This window comes from Oryctolagus cuniculus, chromosome 16 (genome assembly GCF_051225735.1).
Source record: "Oryctolagus cuniculus isolate XC-2025 breed Fujian yellow rabbit chromosome 16, ASM5122573v1, whole genome shotgun sequence".
NCBI classification, from domain to species: Eukaryota; Metazoa; Chordata; class Mammalia; order Lagomorpha; family Leporidae; genus Oryctolagus; species Oryctolagus cuniculus.
In genome coordinates this window covers 70,263,122-70,283,503 of record NC_142882.1, presented here as the reverse complement: position 1 = coordinate 70,283,503, position 20,382 = coordinate 70,263,122, and the positions used below count along the sequence as shown (strand labels likewise).

General features: G+C 44.8%; 1 pseudogene; it reads left to right on the top strand.

The window, feature by feature from the left end:
• Positions 1-210: 210 nt before the first annotated feature.
• On the top strand, positions 211-11,338 carry LOC149121809 (nuclear receptor subfamily 2 group F member 6-like; annotated as a pseudogene).
• Positions 11,339-20,382: the final 9,044 nt, after the last annotated feature.

The following is a 20,382-nucleotide window of genomic DNA, read 5'->3' as shown; positions in this document are numbered from 1 at the left end:
CTGCCTAACAAGTCTTTTGACAAACCTATCTGTTCACATGGGTTTAACTTACCTGCCTGCCTTAAAATTTAACAAAGAACTCCATCAGCAACCATAGTCTATCTAGAATTACCATAGTTTCTCAAGAAGAGTCACTTACTTTCAGTATCGCACAAGTCAAGCTCTGGAAACCATGGCGTACTGGAACCTTTCTGCGTTTAAAAGTGCTGCATGTCCAGCTCGAAACAGGAACTCCCCCACAGCCTGACAGGCGAGCCTGTCAACCACGTTACTCTGCGCCCTGATCGTGGCGAATTGCTCGGGATGGGAGCTCACCCAACCGTCACTGCTCATTACCCTGGGAGATCTGGCTTGCTCAGGACTTCTGAACGTAATGACGTGTCTTCTAGTCAACGAGGGACAATTATTGAAACTGAAAAATCACCCGATAGATCTGGCGGCCACACTGGATTCAGAGGAAAATCAGTGAAGGACAGCACTAGGCAAAGAGGAGATTTGCAGAGGCGCCAGAGAAGATCATCTAGGTAGCTCTGCAAAGAGAAAATTCTGAGTGGGTCTCTTTTCTTGATTGCCTCCAGTTGCCATTAACCCAGCTTCACTTAATATCTTGATCGCTATATCCTTTAATCAGCCAACCTTTTCACTGAGTTAAATTGGACAAAAGCCCTCACATTGATGGCTCCCACCTGGATGAGGTGTTTTGCACCACAGTTGGACTATTTAGGATAAAACTAGAAAACTCTTTAATACTGTCTGAGCTTCTCCAGGCAAGCTCCAGGCCAGTCCAGGCCACGGAGAACACCAGCGGAGTTTACAGTGTTAGGTGTGCAGGTCCTCGTGAAGACAACTGAAGACTGGCAGAGGGGAAGGTGCAGGCAGGAGCTTGTCCCCAAGGGCCGTTTATGCAGCTTGTTCTCTATGGTTAAGGGGCGAGTTTTGTGAATATTAGTGATTTCAGCACACCTCTTTTTCAATGTTATTAAAAAATGGTTCCTCTACGTCACCAGACAAGGAAAATGTGTTATGTCTTAGGCAGTTTTTAAGATCACTGTCAGATTCTTACTATAAAAAAAGAATTGAGTTGATGTTTTTAGTCACACTTGCTAGTGGTGATTGGAAATATTAACTGAAGCATCTATTTGCGTAAGAATTATTTGGTGTATCCCACTTCAATGTGCTCTACTTCACTTTCTATGTACAAAACTCTATTCCACTTTTTAAAAAGAAGCTTATGAATGCTGCCTGTTACTTCTTATTTATACACTATAATAACGGAGATTCACAGTACAGTATGTATCCTGTTATATTTTCTGCCTCTGAATCTCATTTTAGAAGTAACTGGCTTGGCTCAAGTGCTTGGGCCCTGCACCCGCATGGGAGAAGAGGAGGAAGCCCCTGGCTCCTGACTTCAGATCCGTGCAGCACGCCGGCCGTGGCGCAGTAGGTGAATCCTCTGCCTGTTGCACCGGTACCGCATATGGGCACCAGTTCTAGTCCCGGCTGCCCCTGTTCCAATTCCTCTCTGCTGTGGCCTGGGAAAGCAGTAGAAGATGGCACATGTCCTTGGGCCCCTGCATACACGTGGTAGACCAGGAAGAGGCACCTGGCTCCTGGCTTCTGATCGGCGCAGCTCCTGCCATTGCAGCCAGCTGGGGAGTGAACCAATGGAAGGAAGACCTTTCTCTCTGTCTCTCCCTCTTACTGTCTGTAACTCTCTCTCTCAAATAAATAAATAAATAAAATATTAAAAAAAAAAAGTAACTGGCACACATAGCATAAGGAATAATTTATCAAGTAGCAAAAAAGGCAAAATATTAATGTGATTAATACAATTAATATACCTGATTTAAGCTCCCACAATACTTTAAAAAGAATCATAAAATTATAATGGTGCTTCATAACACTGATATAATACATACATGTTTATATTTCTGCTATGGGCCTCATATAGCCCCAAGGAGTTTTAACCCTAAATTTCAGATTTCATCCCATATACTGCAATTAGGGCAAGCTTTATAATTTGTAAATATGAAAAATAAATTTATACTTGAATTGAAAAGGAAATGATACTTTAATATTTTAGAATAAAGACTACTTGGCATCCTTTCAAGTTCAGGGAAGTGCTTTAAATACAGGATCAAAGGAAAGATAAGAATACAGGGTAATTCAAAAAGCTCATGGGAAAAAAAGATAAATTTATTTTGGTGCAAAAATTTTAAAATCCAAGCATACTTTGTTCATAGCATGCATTTTTCGTGAACTTTTACAAGATCTCTCATATTTGAGGATATTTCATTTCAAGGGTAACACGAATAATCACAAAACAGCCAAGCATATTAATAAGGCAAGGTCTGTCTTAATTAATTTGGCAATTATTTATAATGCAAATATTCAGTTATATATTTTGAACTACTTTTGCTTAAATTCTTACTCTATCCTTGAAGTATTTTCCAAGCAGATTTTGAGTAATATTTTTAATTGACATCAAAATATCACTAAGAATTAAGCAAAAAAGTACATTTCTTCCCCATGAACTTACCAAATTACTGGCTTTTCTAAACTTAGATTATACTTCTAAAATATTACTTTCATTTGCATGAGTCATTAGATTTCATAAAGAGTGGTTTGTGTAAAATCTGTAAACCATAGCATTTCTTCATTATTAGCATATAGAGGTCCATTAAACATATTATAAATGGATAGTCACTTATTAATACTTTAATTGCATCTTGAGATTCTTGGTGTAGAGCTATGAAACACGTAAAAATTTAATGTATTAGTTTATGCATTTCAGAAGAAATCCTTGAATTATAAGTTTTTACCTACAAAAAGTTTACAGTGAAAATCCACTTATTAAGGCTATGGATAAAATTGCTTTGTTTCACACTAAAACAAAAGTTGGAAACAAAGTTGGAAATTGAGTTGATGGAAAAATTATATCTGTTTTCACACCTGGGATTTCAATATAACTATTAACTTTATCAAATTATTCAATTTTTTGTGTGTAGGATACCTTTTTTTCTAGTACTCATATGTTCAAAAAAGTTTAAATTTTTTTAAAGATTTATTTATTCATTTGAAAGGCAGAATTGCAAGGAGAAAGAGAGAGAACGGGAGGCAGAGATCTTCCATCCACTGGTTCACTCCCCAAACTGCCACAAAGGCCAAAGCCAGGAGCCAGGAACTTCCTCTGGATCTACCACGTGGGTGCAGGGGCCCAAGGACCTGGACCACCTTCCACTGTTTTCCCAGGCACATTAAAGGGAGCTGGATCAGAAGTGTAGCAGCTGGGACTCAAACTGGTGACCATATGGGATACTTGGTTACAGGCCACAGCTCTGCCTGCTATGCTACAGTGCCAGTTCCCAAGAGCTTAAAAACTTAAGTACACATTAAGTGTCAAAGATTTATTTTGAATTTGTATTTCTGAATTTTTGGTGATGTAATACATAGTAAAACTTGTTATATCCTCTTTAGCAATCTTTTTAGTTGTTTGCATGCATCTCACAATTACATTAGGATCATAGTCATTCTTCTCACCATACCTAGCTTCCTACCCCTCTTCCCTCTCATGTTCCCTGTCCTGTTTTTCACTAAGATCTCTTTTCATTTAACTTTATACACAGAGAATTAACTCTGTTCTAGGTAAAGAGTTCAAGGCTTAGTCTGAGAAAGAAAAAGAAAGGGGGGAGGGGGAGAACTGGTCCTCAACAGTCCAGACAAGGGCTGATCTAAGTTATTGCATCACAAAGGTGATTTCACTTTTTCTCCTTCCTCTTTTCCCTGCCTTCCTCCCCCTTCTTTCCTTTTAGAAACTTATTTTCTGTCTTTAAAGAAGGACCCAAAAATGATACATCTTTTGCAAGCTCTTAGACATAACCATAACTCATGAGACATAAGAATAGTCTCCATTTATTACCCTATAAGGGGACGGAGGTCTTGCATGGTGAGTTAGTGCACAGTGACTCTTATTGTTTATTTAACAATTACGCATGACATCAGCTACCTAGACTATGGAAGCCTTTTGGATCCACTAGCTCGACAGGCTATAAGCAAAGTGGAAGTTCTCTCCTCCCTTCAGAGAAAAGTACATTCTTCTTTGGTGGCCTTCAGCGATCCTTTAAAACTAAGTACCTTCCAGCAAATATGAATATACCTCAAAAAGCCTGTGGAAAATAGTTTATTTTGGTTCAAAAATTTTTAAAACCCCATGCAAACAAGAGGCCTTCAAAAGGTTTGTGAAATCTGTATTATGAAAGAGCTATGCATGAATTTCAACTTTTTTGCATATATTTGATTCCATTTTCATGTAGTTTTTGAAGTACCCTCATATCAGATAAAATCTCTTTAAGTATGACATTGGATACTAATACTTAAAAGAGCTTCATCAAAGTTAGCAATAATTATATTCTAATCATGTAATGCTTTATCTTATAGTTTAGAAGTCACTTAGTGCAGGAGCCAGAATTGTGATGTAGCAGGTTAAACGCTGCCTGCAATGCCAGCATCCCATATGAGTGCAGATTTGCATCCTGGCTGCTCCACTTCTGATCCAGCTGTCTGCTAATGACCTGGGAAAGCAACAGAAGATGGCCCAAGTGTTTGGGCTGCTGCACCCACTTGAGAGGCCCAGATGAAGCTCCTGGCTTTGGCTTGGCCCACCCCTGGCACCTGTGGTCATTTGAGGAAGGAATCAGGAAATGGATGCTCTCACTCTCACTTGCTCTCTTTCAGCAACCCTGCCTTTCAAATAACTAAATAAACAAACATTTTTAAAAGAGATGAATAGTGTTTAATCTCGCTGCTTAAAAAAAAAGAGCTCTGGGGCCGGCGCCATGGCTCACTTGGTTAATCCTCCACCGGCAGCGCCAGCACCCCATATGGGTGCCGGGTTCTAGTCCCGGTTGCCCCTCTTCCAGTCCAGCTCTCTGCTGTGGCCCGGGAAGGCAGTGGAGGATGGCCCAAGTGCTTGGGTGCCTGCACCCACATGGGAGACCAGGAGGAAGCACCTGGCTCCTGGCTTCGGATCGGTGCAGTGCGCCGGCCGTGGTGACCATTTGGGGAGTGAACCAAAGGAAGGAAGACCTTTCTCTCTCTCTCTAACTCTGCCTGTCAAATAAAAAAACAAAAGAGCTCTGTAAATTTTTATGACTTAAGATGGATATGGAATAAAATGTGTTGAGAAGTTTGAAGTCAAATATGAAATAGTAAGGAAAACGAATATTTAACCCAAACTAATTGGCAATCATTTGTGTCTCTCAGGCAAAACTTTCAATTATATGTGTATTCTCTGTTGACATTACTCACTTCCCCAACAATCCATGTAATTTAATTTTGCTTTTTTAGGCACCCACATCCACTTCTCTTTTGATATTTATAGAAACATTTGGTTTTGTAATCATCTCTCTTGAGTCCTACACTAAAATGGATTCTGGTACTGAAAAGAACAGAGATAAAAAGCATTTTTGGATTCTTTTTCCAAAAACACACAATGACCAAATATTTTAATTACCATTAAATTTGTCATAATTTTTTTCTTTCCACCCAGGAATGGTATAGGGCAGGGTATCATAAAAGATGAGGAGTGGGTGGGAACAGGTAAAGCTAAACATGATATTTTTCATCAGTGAAAAGTGATGGCTTTGGTCTTGAGCAGTGTGACAAGCAGTGAGATGCAGACCTTGTAGCCATGTCCCCTGTTAGCTCACTGCTGACCCCACTGCACCACTGCCACAGGAATCCTCTGTTCTGAGCCACCCTGTGTTAGAGTTTCCAAGGAGAAAACTTGGCAGAGTTGGAAGACAGAAAAAAGAGGAAACTGTCATTCTGTTCAGCTGCTGACAGCTACAGAGATGTTTGTACAGAAACATTCACAGTGGTTTTTTCAGCAAATTTTTGAGAATGACCACTTTGCTGAGACAATTAGTGGTAGTTTTTGCAACTTCTCAAGTATTGTAGCAGCCTCAGGAAAATGATCTGCGGGTGCCTCAGGCTGACATCTTCAGTGTTAACCTCTCTGTCCATCAGCAATTGCTTTCCTGACCTCCTCTGCCCGTTCTCATCCTAGATTCTTCCAACAGTCGTCAAGTCCCTAACTCTGCACTAAGCACTGTATATCTGCATTAAGCAGCAACTGGCTTCTGTTTTGCTTCTGGAGCCCTGATAACAAAGACATAGTCACAGGTTGAGAAAATATTCAGTTTATTAAAAACTGTGAGTGTCTAGAATATCAGATACAACATCTCAGTATGTAAATATCAAATCTCATTTCAAGGTCAAACTTAATTACATGTATGTTTCCTTGAATGACAACTATACTTGACCTTAGCAAAAAGGCTGAGAAGCGATCCTTGAATAACAACTAAGTTCATTCTATATTTGTTTCTTCAATATTAAAAATATTTTTTCAAATAAGCATCAAGAGTTCTCTTCAACTTTTTCTCAATAAAAAGTATTATTTTTAAGATAAAGGCTTGCAATTCACAGACTTCATGTTTTAGCTGTCGTGTTTATCTGTACTTTTGTCTGGTGTTTTATCTGTAGGAGAAAGAGGGAAATCAAATTTAAATGAATACTAGGCAGTCATTTAGTAATCAAATCGATTCACATATTTAATCTTATCATGTGCTGCATTCTTTCCTCTGACATGACACATAAAGCTCTTTGGGTTGGGTGTGCCATTAGCCTCGGGATTGTTTTCATAAACTTGAGACCTAATCAAGATAATATTTCCAGGTCAAAGAACCTGTAGCTGAATGGAGCTTGCACACCATGTGACTCAATCTTGGCTAAAGGTTATGCTTAAGAAATATTCACGTCCAATAATACAAATCTTTTCTTATATCTTTCAGGAAAAGACTAATGATATTCACAATGCTTTGCAACATTTCTCTCGTCTCTTTTCCCATTCTTTCTCTACCTCTTTCTATTCAGTGTGATACACTCATCTATCCATAGCCACAAGTTCTGTGTCCATGGATTCAACCAACCATGAAGAGAAAATAGTTTTTTTTTTTAAATATTGCATCTGTGGCATGGGTGTTTGGTATGGTGGTTGAAGTAACTGCTTGGAACCTTTGCATCCTCAATTGGGGTGCCTGGTTTGAGTTTTGGCTCCTCTGCTTCCAATCCAGCTTCCTGCCAGTGCACATCCCAGGCAGCAGATCATGGCTCAAGTGCTTGGGTCCCTGCCATCCTTGTGGGAGACCAGACTAGATTGCAGGCTCTTGGTTTTGGCTTACCTTACCCCAATACTGACTAATGCAGACATTAAGGGAGTGAACCAGCAGATGGAAGATCTCTCTGTCTGCCTCTCTCTCCCCTCTGTTTTCAAATAAAATGATTTTTTAAAAACTGTTGGAAATGGCAACTGTACTGAGCTTGCAGATTTTTTTTTCTTGTCATTTTCACCAAAATGATACCACACAGCAACTATTTTCATAGCATTTACAATGATCAAGTATTGTAAGTGATTTAGGGATGATTTAAAACCTATGGCAGAGGCCGGTGCTGAGGTGCAGCAGGTTAACGCCCTGGCCTGAAATGCAGGCATCACATATAGGCACTGGTTTTAGTCCCAGCTGCTCCTCTTCTGATCCAGCTCTCTGTTATGGCCTGGGAAAGCAGTAAAGAATGGCCCAAGTCCTTAGGCCCCTGTACCGCATGGGAGACCTGGAAGAAGCTCCTGGTTCCTGGCTTCGGATGGGCACAGCTCCGGGCATTGTGGCCATCTGGGGAGTGAACCAGCATATGGAAGACCTCTCCATCTTTACCTCTCTCTCTAACTCTTTCAAATAAATAAAATAAATCTTAAAAAAAAAAAAAACCTAGCCGGCGCCGTGGCTCAATAGGCTAATCCTCCACCTTGCGGCGCCGGCACACCGGGTTCTAGTCCCGGTCGGGGCGCCGGATTCTGTCCCGGTTGCCCCTCTTCCAGGCCAGCTCTCTGCTATGGCCAGGGAGTGCAGTGGAGGATGGCCCAGGTGCTTGGGCCCTGCACCCCATGGGAGACCAGGAAAAGCACCTGGATCCTGGCTCCTGCCATCGGATCAGCGCGGTGCGCCGGCTGCAGCGGCGGCCACTGGAGGGTGAACCAACGGCAAAGGAAGACCTTTCTCTCTCTGTCTCTCTCTCTCACTGTCCACTCTGCCTGTCAAAAATAAAAAAAAAAAAACCTATGGCAGGATGTACATATGCTATATGTAAATACTATGTCATACAAGACTTGAGCATCTGGATTTTGGGATCTTCAGTGGGTCCTGGAAGCAGTCCCCCATGGATACTGAGTGATGACTCTGTTAACAAACTCTTACACAGTGCTTGCTGTATTCCACCTCTTCCACATATGCTAACATGTTTAGCCCTTACAAAACCTCTGATGAGCTGCTACTAATATAGCCCCTTGTTGCAATGGGAAAAGGAAGCTCAGAGGGAATAAATGACTCTCCCAAGGTCACAGAACGGACAGTGGCTGGGTCAGTAGAAGGTGCTCCCTGCAACTAGCAGCAAGGTATGACGACTCTGAAAGCTTCTTATCAAATCTTGCCCATTGTCTCCTTTTTCTGTACCTATGGATGTGGCCAATAATCCTTTGTCTTTTTCCCTGAAATTCTAGCAATCTTGGCTGGACACTTCACTTTTTGTGTGTGCATTGGCTACGTTACCTTGGCTGTCCATGGCTGGCCAGAAGGTGATCGGCTGGCTTGAACTCCCCTCTGGGACAGGCGGGGGAGAGAGGAGCAAGGGAACGTGTTACAGCAGGGTCTGTGGAGGCCTGTGCATGGGGGTTACTTTTTCTCCTGCTAAAGATAAATTTCTTCGTACTCTGTGTTGAGGAGCCCAAGAAATACAGAAACGAGTAGAAATGATGGCACTGGGGAGCAGCAGAACGAAGCCGGAGAAGTGAAGGTCGGGACTCGGGAGACAACAAGTTACAGAAAGGCAAGGAGGAGAGAGGGAGCAGGTCAGAGATCCGGCCATGAGACACGGCCCAGCCCTGCAGCCTCCAAGCCTCGCTTTGGCTTGAAAGCAGGGTGGATACAGGTGGGAGTACGTGGAGGCAGGGGAAGTGTGGCTTGCAGCTCATGGACCTAATCTATCTCCCTGACCAGTCCCATAGCGAGAGGAGCGTGGCTGGCGTCCTGGGGAGAGGGGATATGGAACATGCTTGGGTGAGTGGGTGAGCAGCCCCCACCCCCGCTGCAGCCCGGGGGGCGGTGCTGGGGGCAGAGCCAGGGGCCGGCACCTGCTAACCACATGACCAGTGCCATTGCATCCTGTACTGGCGCAGGAATCCAATTACAGCTGTGGCCAGGGCCCAGTCCCCCTGCCCAGGCCTGGCCACTGAGTCCTGAAGAAAGACACACACACGTATACACACACATACATGGACACACACGCACATACACACATACATGGGCACACACATACATGGACACACATGCACACACACAGATACACATACATGGACACACATACACGAATGCACATATATACACACATGCATGGACACATATATACACACATACATGGACACGCACACACACATGTATTTATTTGGCTTCCGATGCCCCCACCCCTGCCTCTGTTTGCCAAAGGCGGGAGCCCAGCAGCCCAAGCCTATGGGAGCCCTGCAGTTTCTCCAAGCTCCACAAGGGCCTGGGGTGAGGGTGGTGGTGGTGGGGTGTTCCAAGCCTCCTGATGAATGCGCGCCCCATACCCCCAGCTGTCTGCCGGTTCTTCCTGGGGTCTGACTCGAGTCTCTCGTGCTTTCGAGGTTTCGTTTTCTCCCTCACTGGGTCTCTGGGGGAAGCTGAGAAAGTCGGCTCAGAACCCCTTGGAAAAGCCACTACCTTCAGTTAGGGGGGATTCACCTGTGCCCTCTCTTCTCACGTGGCTGATTTGAAATCCCACCAGCCCGGCCCTTGGGTGGGCACTCCTACAGCCACGTGCTGCCCCCCACCCCCATGAACGGCCTCCCACCCTCACCGCTCACAATCCCTTACCTTGCTTTGGGACCCAATGACTTCCCGAGGGACTCTCTTTGTCTTGTGCACTACTGTGCCCAGGGTCCCTACATACAGTCGGCGCTCAATAAGTAGCCCTTGGCTTCAGTTGCCACCAGGTTAGCCCTTCCTCCATGGCCAATACTGCTCTAAAGCAGAATTGTTAATTCGGGGATTGGTGTTAAAGAGGGAGTTGTGGGTGGGATTCGAGCCCCGCACCCCAGCCTGGGCTGGAGGAGGAAGAGCTGGGGATGGGGGCTTGAAGAGGGGAGAGTGAGCAGGTGCAAAGGCCCTGGGGTAGGATGGGGGGGGAGTGGTGCGGGCTGGGCTTATAACCAGGGCAGCATCTTTGGGCCCCATTTGGCCACTCCTACTGGACAGCTGACCCCAGCCCCCAGGATTCGGCCCCACCCCCAACCCCCGGTCCTCTCTAGGGCTGGGAATTTGCCCCGTGTGCTGTGGGTCCTGGGCACATGGGTGCGATCAGGTCGGGCGGGCAGGCTCCTTAATTAGCCCTGCCTGGCAGTTAGCCCTGCCTGCTTCGGTTTCCCTCCTCCCACCTCACCTGCTTGCTGCGGGCGAGGCCCCAGCTCCAAGTCCCACCTGGGGAAGACCCCAGGCCTCCTTCCCCACCCGGGCTCTCCCGGAGCTGGGGAGGGGGGACCCTGAGAGTGCCTCGCTCTGGCTGTCCTCCCCCTTCTTGCTCCCCTTCCCCCCCCCCTCCCTCTCTCCCTCTCTCCCGGCTCGGCGCTGGCGGCAGCGGGCGGCGGCGACTCGTTCCCAGGCAGCCGGCGTCGGAGCTGTTGGCGCAGCTGCTGCGCGCCGAGCCCTACCAGACAGCGGGCTGCGGAGACTCGTTCCTGGGCAGCCGGCGTCGAAGCTGATGGGCGCAGCCACGGGCGCAGCCGCGTGCGCGGCAGGTGCGGGCGGCGGCGGCGCAGCGCTGGGCATGGACCACGCGTGCGAGCTTGCGGCGCGGCTGCTCTTAGCGCTGCCCCTGCACAGGACGCCGCTGCTGGCCGCCGCCGGCCGAGCGCGCCGTGGCCTTCCTGGACCAGGAGCAGGTGGAGGAGCTGGGCCGCCTGCAGGGGGACTCGGTCGAGTCCGGCCGCCTCAAGGCCATCGCGCTCTCGGCCCCGGCGCGCGCGCGGAGAGGCTGCAGAAGGCGCAGGTGGCGCTCACGGAGTAGTGCGCGCCCAGTACCCGTCCCAGCCCCAGCGCGCCCCCGGCGCCTCTCATCTCCGGCTCCACTTCCTGCACCGGTGGGCAAGACGCCCACCTAGACGCTCACCCGGGACTCGCTGCTGGCGGGCAGCACTTTCAACTGGCCCTAGGGCCCCGGCCGGCCGGTGAGCCGCCGCGTCTCACCCGGGACTGGCTGCTGGCGGGCAGCACTTTCTTTTTTTTTTTTTTTTTTTTTTTTTTTTATCTTTTATTTAATGAATATAAATTTCCAAAGTACGACTCATGGGTTACAATGGCTTCCCCCCCCCATACCGTCCCTCCCACCCACAACCCTCCCCTTTCCCACTCCCTCTCCCCTTCCATTCACATCAAGATTCATTTTCGATTATCTTAATATACAGAACATCAGCTTAGTATACCTTAAGTAAGTATTTCAACAGTTTGCTCCCACACAGAAACATAAAGTGAAAAATAATAGATGATTTTTTTTAAATGATGATGAAATCAGATCAGACCTATTGTCATGTTTAATCCCAGTGAGAGTCAAGTTGGGAATTGAAAATTTCTTTCTTTCTTTCTTTTTTTCTTTTTTACAGAAGATCAGTTTAGTGTACATTAAGTAAAGATTTCAGTCGTTTGCACCCCCATAGAAACACAAAGTGAAATATACTGTTTGAGTACTCGTTATAGCATTAAGCCTCAGTATACAGCACGTTAAGGACCGAGATCCTACATGAGGAGTAAGTGCACAGTGCAGCACTTTCAACTGGCCCTAGGGCCCCTGCCGGCCGGTGAGCCGCCGCGTTAAGACACTCTCTGCGCTGATTTCCGTATCACAGATTGTACAGCACCTCGAAATAGTTTCCTTCACTGTGACGATCGGTCACAACGCAGAGAGGTTAAATGAAGAAGTGTGTAATCACGACCATACTCTTCCTTCGTAACTTCAGGCAGATTTAGGCATCTCTACAATATATTAAATAATTTCCAGATATTTCATAGGAACACTTTGCATTGTTTTATGGACTTCAAAATTTCATGGGAAATAGGAGTAGAAGGTAAGTTTCTGTTGGTACGTAACATTTGAAATATGTATTTTGGGGCCAATGCTGTGGCTCAGCGGGTTAATGCCCTAGCCTGAAGCACCGGCATCCCATATGGGCGCAGGTTCGAGGCCTGGCTGCTCCACTTCCCATCCAGCTCTCTGCTATGGCCTGGGAAAGCAGTAGAGGATGGCCCAAGTCCTTGGGCCCCTGCACCCGCATGGGAGACCCAGAAGCAGCTCCTGGCTTCGGATCGCGGCAGCTCGGGCTGTTGTGGCCATCTGGAGAGTGAACCATCGGATGGAAGACTTCACTCTCTCTGCCTCTCCTCTCTCTATGTAGCTCTTTGAAATAAAATAAAATAAATCTTTGAAATATGTATTTTTTCATAATACATGTTTTCCACGAACTTTTTGAGTAATCTATGTATACAGATTTCAACATGTTTTGAACCAAAATAAATTTAACTTTTAAATCCATTTCCACAATCTTTTTAAGGTACACTTATGTGAGTCAAACACAAGGCTTGAGGAAATATATCTGTATAAATGTTTTTGAAAAATAGTGGAAATATGCCATACATTCTGCTCTGCAAGGTTTTTTTTTTTTTGCTTAATAATGTAAATATATTTTATAGCTAAACAGTATTATCTTCATATGGATTTATCATATACTATTTAATGAATACTGTCTGTTAGATATTTATTTATTTATTTATTTGACAGAGTTAGAAAGTGAGAGAGACAAAGGTCTTCCTTCTATTGGTTCACTCCCCAAATGGCTGCAATGGCCAGAGCTGTGCCGATCCGAAGCCAGGAGCCGGAAGTTTCTTCCTGGTCTCCCACGCGGATGCAGGAGACCAAGGACTTGGGCCATCATCCACTGCTATCCCAGGCCACAGCAGAGAGCAACTGGGACTAGAACCGGTGCCCATATGGGATGCTGGTGCTGCAGGTGAAGGATTAACCTAGTGCGCCATGGCGCTGGCCCCTGATCCTGGATTTTTCTTTTTGGAAAAGTTTTAACTACAAATTAAGTTTCTTTAATAGATTTAAAGCTATTTATCTTACATATTTTTCTGAGTGAGACTTCTTGGTTTGTGCCTTTCCAGGAATTTATCCATTTCATGAATTTTTTGAATTTATAGGCATAAAATTTATTATATCTCTTTAGTACCCTTTTACTATGTATAAAATTTATAGTAATGTCACTTCTTTCACTCCTAACTTGGTAATTTGTCTTCTTCTTTTTTATCAGTCCAGTTAGTGGTTTCCAAGAAGTAGCTTTTATTTTATGGTTTTTCTGTTTTTAAAAGGTTTCTAATTGCTTTTTTTAAGATTTTATTTATTTGAAAAACAGAGTTACAAAGAGAGAGAGAGAGAGAGAGGTCTTCCATCCACTGGTTCACTCCCCAGATGGCCGCAAAGGCCGGAGCTGCGCCAATTCGAAGCCAGGAGCCAGGAACTTCTTCCAGGCCTCCCACGTGGGTGCAGGGGCCCAAGGACTTAGGCCATCTTCTACTGCTATCCCAAGCCATAGCAGAGAGCTGGATTGGAAGAGGGGCAGGTGCGACTAGAACCGATACCCACATGGGATGCCGGCACTTCAGGCCAGGTTGTTACCCGTTATGCCACAGCTCTGGCCCCTCTAATTGATTTTTAAGTGTCTTCTTTGGCCAGAGTGCTGCTTAGAGCATCTGCCCTCACAATCAGCCTTTAAGGCATTTGGATCTGGCTAAAAAGCCCACAAGAGTTTCTCAGGCATGGAAAGCCAAGACACTGTGGGGAAAAAAATGACCTAAATGAAAGATCTCTGTGAGTGAGATCCCAGCAGAAAGAATTGTCGCTCCTCCTCTTCACGGAGGAACAACACAGGATCCTGCCTAGGCTTCCTATCCGAGTCACGGCACCATTATGTCGCTCCCCCTCTTCGTGGAGGAACGACACAGGACCCTGCGCTGTTCTTTTGTCTGCTCGGCCCTCCCCGGGTTTGCTGCTGGTTCTTCCCGGGTTGGCTACCGTCCCTTCCACCTCCGTGGAAGGGCGGTTCCCCCTGCCACTTTCCCCACTTCTGCAGGGGAGCGGCACACCGCCGGCCGGCTCTCTCGGGGGCTGCACAGGTGTTCCTTCAGATAGATGTTCCCCTTAGATGTTCCTGGTGCATGTTGTCTCTCTCCTCCTTTATAGTCCTCTTCCGCCAATCCCAACTCGGCTGCCCACACGCCGAGTACGCTGCTCTCCTCCAATCAGGAGTAGGTCCTCCAGTTTATTGGTTGAACTGGAGGCAGCTGTGTAGAAGCTGTTTCTCCCTTCTCAGCGCCATATTGTGGGAGCAGATGCATAGAATAAGTCTTAATTCCAGTAACTTAGTCTAGTCCGAGTTGCTCCCCACAAGAATGGGCCATCAAAGAAGGCAGTACATTTCTCAGAAGGGAGGAGAGAACTTCCACTTTGATTATGGCCTTGTCTAAATAAGGTCGGAGTTTGTGAACTCAAGAGGCTTCCATAGCCTTGGCAGCTCATGACAAGAGCCTCGGGTGATTACTGGCATCATAAATAAGTGTGTCAATTGTTAAATTAACAACGGGAGTCACTGTGCACCTACTCCCCATGTAGGATCTCTGTCCTTAATGTGTTTTACTATGTGAATCAATGTTAAAACTAGTACTCAAACAGTACTTTATACTTGGTATATCTGTGTGGGTGCAAACTGTTGAAATCTTTACTTAGTATATACTACGTTGATCTTCTGTATGTGTTCTTTGCCTATTTTGAGAATAAAATGTCAGATGTGGCTGCTTTTCTCTATATTATACTATGCCAAATGTGTTATTGTTGATAAAAAGAAAAATAAATATGTAAATTCAAAAAGCAGGAAATGATGAGGGTAGCCATACATAGCCAAAAGAATATGGGACCCAGCATGACACCAAAAATATCAAAATGAGGAATCCAAATAATGATATGTGTGAGTCATGAAATAATAACAACAATAATAATAAAACCATACATCCAGTTACATGAATTCCTCTACAGGGTACAAAACCAAGAAAGTAAGAGTAAATTTATTTGAATATTCAAAATAAAATATTCTACACAAAATAAAATATTCAACAACACCAGCCATCAGGGAAATGCAGATCATAACCACAAAGACATATCTCCTTACCCCTGTCAGATTGGCTATTATTCAATGTCTCTGTAATTCTGCTTTTCAAATAAATAAAGACATATATAGAGAGGGGGGCAGAGAGACAGAGAGATCTTCTAACTGCTGGTTCACTTCCTATGGGGCCGTATTGGCCAGGGATGGGCCATTATGCAGCCAGGAGCCAGGAACTTCATACGGTACTTCCACATGGATGCAGGGGTCCAGCTAATTGGACCATCTGCTCCTTTCCCAGTTGCAACAAAAGTGGAGCAGCCAGGATTCAAATCATTCACATGGGATGCGAGAACTGCAGGGGGTATTTTAACCCATTCTGCCACAATACCACCTCACTGCACCTCATTTTTAACCATGTTTAATTAGTTTATTTTCTTCAATACAGTTGTTTGAGCTCTCTCAACAGTTGGGTCTAGGCTCTTAGTATTCTGTATGATTTGAAAATACCTTCCCCTCATCTATGGGTTGTTAGTTGTTTCTTCATTCTCTTTGCTTTACAGAAGCTCTGTAGTTTGAAACATCAAATTTGTCTATTTTTGCTTATGTTGCCTGTACATTTGGGGATGTAATAAAAAAATCATTGCCCAGACTAATTTCAAGATGCATTTGCCCTATGTTTTCTTCCAGAAGTTTTATAGTCTCGGGTCTTATATTTAAGTTATTCATCACTGTTTAGTTTATTTTTGTATCTGGTGTGAGATTACTGCATAATTACATCATTTTTACACACATTTTCCCTACGTGATTCAATGAAGAGATGCCCATTCCCCATTCTGTGTTTTTTGCACCAATCCTGAGAATGTGTGTATTTATTTCTAGATCATCTGTTGTGTTCCAATGCTCTGTGGCTCTATTTGTATGTAAGAATCACGGGGTTTATTTTATTTTAAGTTTAGTGTATTTCACATATACAGATTTAGGGAACAGAGTGATACTTCCCATCCTACCCTCCCTCCCACCAACATTACAATCCTTCTTCCTCTTCCCTCTCCTGTTCCCACTCTTAAAGTTTTACAAGTATCTGCTTTCAGTTTTCTTAATGAATGTACAGTTAACCCTACACTAAGAATAAGAGTTTAACAAATAGTATGAAGGAAAAAAACACTGTTCCTGAACAGAAGAGACAAGGGCTGTAAACCATCATTGACTCTCAAAATGTTCATTTCACTCCAATACATTACATTATTAGGTACTCGATCAGTTACCTCAGGTCAGGGAAAACATGTGATATCTTTTTGGGACTGTCTTATTTCACTAAGTATAATGGTTTCTAGTTGTGTCCATTTTGTTGCAAAAGACAGGATTTCATTTCTTAACAGCTGAGAAGCACTCCATAGTGTATATATACCATAATTTCTTTATCCAGTCAACAGTGGATGGACACCTGGGTTGATTCCATATCTTAGCTATTGTGAACTGTGTTGCAGTGAACATGGGGGTATAAATAACTTTTTCAAATGTTTATGTCTATTGGTTTGGGTTAATTCCCAGGAGTAGGATGGCTGGATTATGTGGTAGGTCTATATTCCATTTTCTAAGATATCTGCACACTGTCTTCCACAGTGAACCACTGGTTTTTTAGGTCAGATATGTTATACCTACAGCCTTATTAGTTCTCACCAGATAGATTCAGCCACCCTCAGATCTTGCTTTTTCCATTTGAATTTTAAGATTTTTTCTTCCTATTTCTCTGGAGAATGCCATTGATATTTGCTTGGGGTAAGCACTGAATCTGTACATCACATGGCAGTGGATATTTCAACATTAATTCTTTAAATCAAAGAATATGAATTTCTTTCTAATTTGGATGTTTTCTTAAACTTCTTGCATCACTTTTATAATTTTCATGTAGAAATAATTTGCTATCTTAATTAAATTTACTTGAGGAAATTTTATGGTTTTTAGGTTATTGACAATGCAATCTATTTTTAAATTTTTCTCTGCGCTTGATATCAGTGGATAAACATGCTACTGAGTTTTCTTGTTGATTTGTATGCTGTGTGGTTATGAAATGTGTATGTCAGTTACAAATGATTGTGTGGAGTCTATATGGCTTTCTATATATAAATCATGTAATGTGAAAACAGTGAAAATCTGACTTTCTCCTTCCTCTTTTGGATACTATTTCTCTTGTCTTTCTTGTCGCTCCCCGTCTTCGTGGAGGAACGACACAGGACCCTGCACTGTTCTTTTGTCTGCTCGGCCCTTCCCGGGTTAGCTGCTGGTTCTTCCCGGGTTGGCTACCATCCCTTCCACCTCCGTGGAAGGGCGGTTCCCCCTGGCCACTTTCCCCACTTCTGCAGGGGAGCGGCTCACCGCCGGCCGGCTCTCTCGGGGGCTGCACAGGTGTTCCCTCAGATGTTCCCCTTAGATGTTCCTGGTGCATGCCGTCTCTCTCCTCCTTTATAGTCCCAACTCGGCTGCCCACACGCCGAGTACGCTGCTCTCCTCCAATCAGGAGCAGGTCCTGCAGCTTATTGGTTGAACTGGAGGCAGCTGTGTAGAAGCTGCTTCTCCCTTCTCAGCGCCATATTGTGGGAGAGCAGATGCATAGAATAAGTCTTAATTCCAGTAACTCAGTCCAGTCCGGGTTGCTCCCCACATTTCTTGGGAAAGGGGTTACCAATTATAGTTAGAGAGGCAGAGTTTGTTTAAGTACTCAGACCATGATAAATTAACCTTATTAGTGGAAAGCACTGTGGCATAGTGGGTAAAGCCACTGCCTGTTGTGCTGGCATCCCATTTGGGCACCAGTTCAAGTCCTGGCTGCTCCACTTCCAATCCAGCTCTCTGCTATGGCCTGGGAAAAAGCAGAAGATGGCCCAAGTTCTTGGACCTCTGGGGACCTGGAAGAAGCTCCTGGCTCCCAGCTTCAATCAGTACAGCTCCAGCCATTGCAGCCAACTGGGGAGTGAACCAGCAGATGGAAGACATCTCTCTCTTTCTCGCTCTCTCTCTCTCTCTCCCCCTCTCTGTGTAACTCTGATTTTCAAATAAATAAATAAATGTTTAAAAAATTAACCTTGGCCGGTGCCGCGGCTCAATAGGCTAATCCTCCACCTAGCAGCGCCGGCACACCAGGTTCTAGTCCCGATCTGGGCACCGGATTCTGTCCTGGTTGCCCCTCTTCCAGGCCAGCTCTCTGCTGTGGCCCGGGAGCGCAGTGGAGGATGGCCCAAGTGCTTGGGCCCTGCACCCCATGGGAGACCAGGAGAAGCACCTGGCTCCTGCCTTTGGATCAGTGCGTGTGGGGAGCAACTCGGACTAGACTAAGTTACTGGAATTAAGACTTATTCTATGCATCTGCTCTCCCACAATATGGCGCTGGGAGAGGAGAAAACAGCTTCTACACAGCTGCCTCTCACCAATTTGACAAGCTGCAGGAGCTGCTCCTGATTGGAGGAGAGCAGCGTACTCAGCGTGTGGGCAGCCGAGTTGGGATTGGTGGAAGAGGACTATAAAGGAGGAGAGAGACAACATGCACCAGGAACATCTAAGGGGAACATCTATCTGAAGGAACACCTGAGCAGCCCCCGAGAGAGCCGGCCGGCGGTGTGCCGCTCCCCCGTGGAAGTGGGGAAAGTGGCAGGGGGAACCGCCCTTCCACGGAGGTGGAAGGGACGGTAGCCAACCCGGGAAGAACCAGCAGCAAACCCGCAGTGCGCCGGCCACGGCGGCCATTGGAGTGTGAACCAACGGCAAAGGAAGACCTTTCTCTCTGTCTCTCTCTCTCACTGTCCACTCTGCCTGTAAAAAAAAAATAATAATAATAACCTTAATCTGCAACAACTTATGACTCAATCCAAAAGAAGAATATCCATTGGCCAATGCTGTCGTGTAGTAGGCTAAGCCTCTGCCTGATGTACCAGCATCTCATATGGGCACTGGTTTGTGTCCCAGCTGTGATCCAGCTCCCTGCTGGTGGCCTGGGAAAGCAGTGGAAAATGGCCCAAGTGCTTGGGTCTTGCACCCTCCTGGGAGACCCAGAAGAAGCTACTGGCTCCTGGCTTCGGATTGGCCCAGCTCTGGCCATTGTGGCCATTTTGGGAGTGAACCAGTGGATAGGAGACCTTTCTCTCTGTCTCTCTCTCTGTTTGTAACTCTACTTCTCAAGTAAATAAAATCTTTAAAAAAGAAGAATATCCAAAATATCCCAACAAAAAGAACTGATAAATGTTTGAGAACATGAAGGAGCCATCACTCAGATATCCTCATTACATGTTTCATATATGTATGAGGTTACTGTACCATTCATTATGTGTCCAAACATTGAGTGTCAATTACCTAGGAGAGAACACTGTTTATATGCTACTTGAAGAAATTCCAGAACAAGAAAATTAACATGAAGTGACCTAAAAGAAAGGCAACTCATAACTGGCAAGCAGATGGAAGGAAGGGATGTGTGGAGGATTACAGAAGACCATGGAACACATTAGTATAAAAATTAGCTCATCACTTTTGACTGTGATTGTGCAGTGAGCAGGGATGTTAACGCTTACAAGACATACACTGGTTTGTATATTGTAGTTCAGTCAGAATGTGAATAAATTCAAAGTGAATAAATGGAGGAAGAATGATAGCTAACATCACATACAATAGGAAATGCTCATCAAGATTCACCATCAAGAACCTGGTTCTCTAAACTTTGTTCAAGTAGAACCAGAAATGCAGCAAAGGCACACCCATTGTCTCACATGAAGTTCTGCAAACACACTCAGAGCACCCAAGTCTGTCCTGGAGATCGTACAGGGAGCAGATTGGTCTTATGGGGAGGAACACAGATCTACATTTTGGAGATGTCTCTTACCAGACAAGAGCTCCTGGACACACAACATGGCCTAGTAATGATTCCTTTAGTAATTGTGTGTATGTTCAAAGGAGTTAGCATTCATGCTAAAATCATATGTCGTGTACTAGTGAAAAAGCATTATAAGGGTCAAGTGGTGTTGCACCGTGAGTTCAGGCATTACTGGGATCCCCAAATC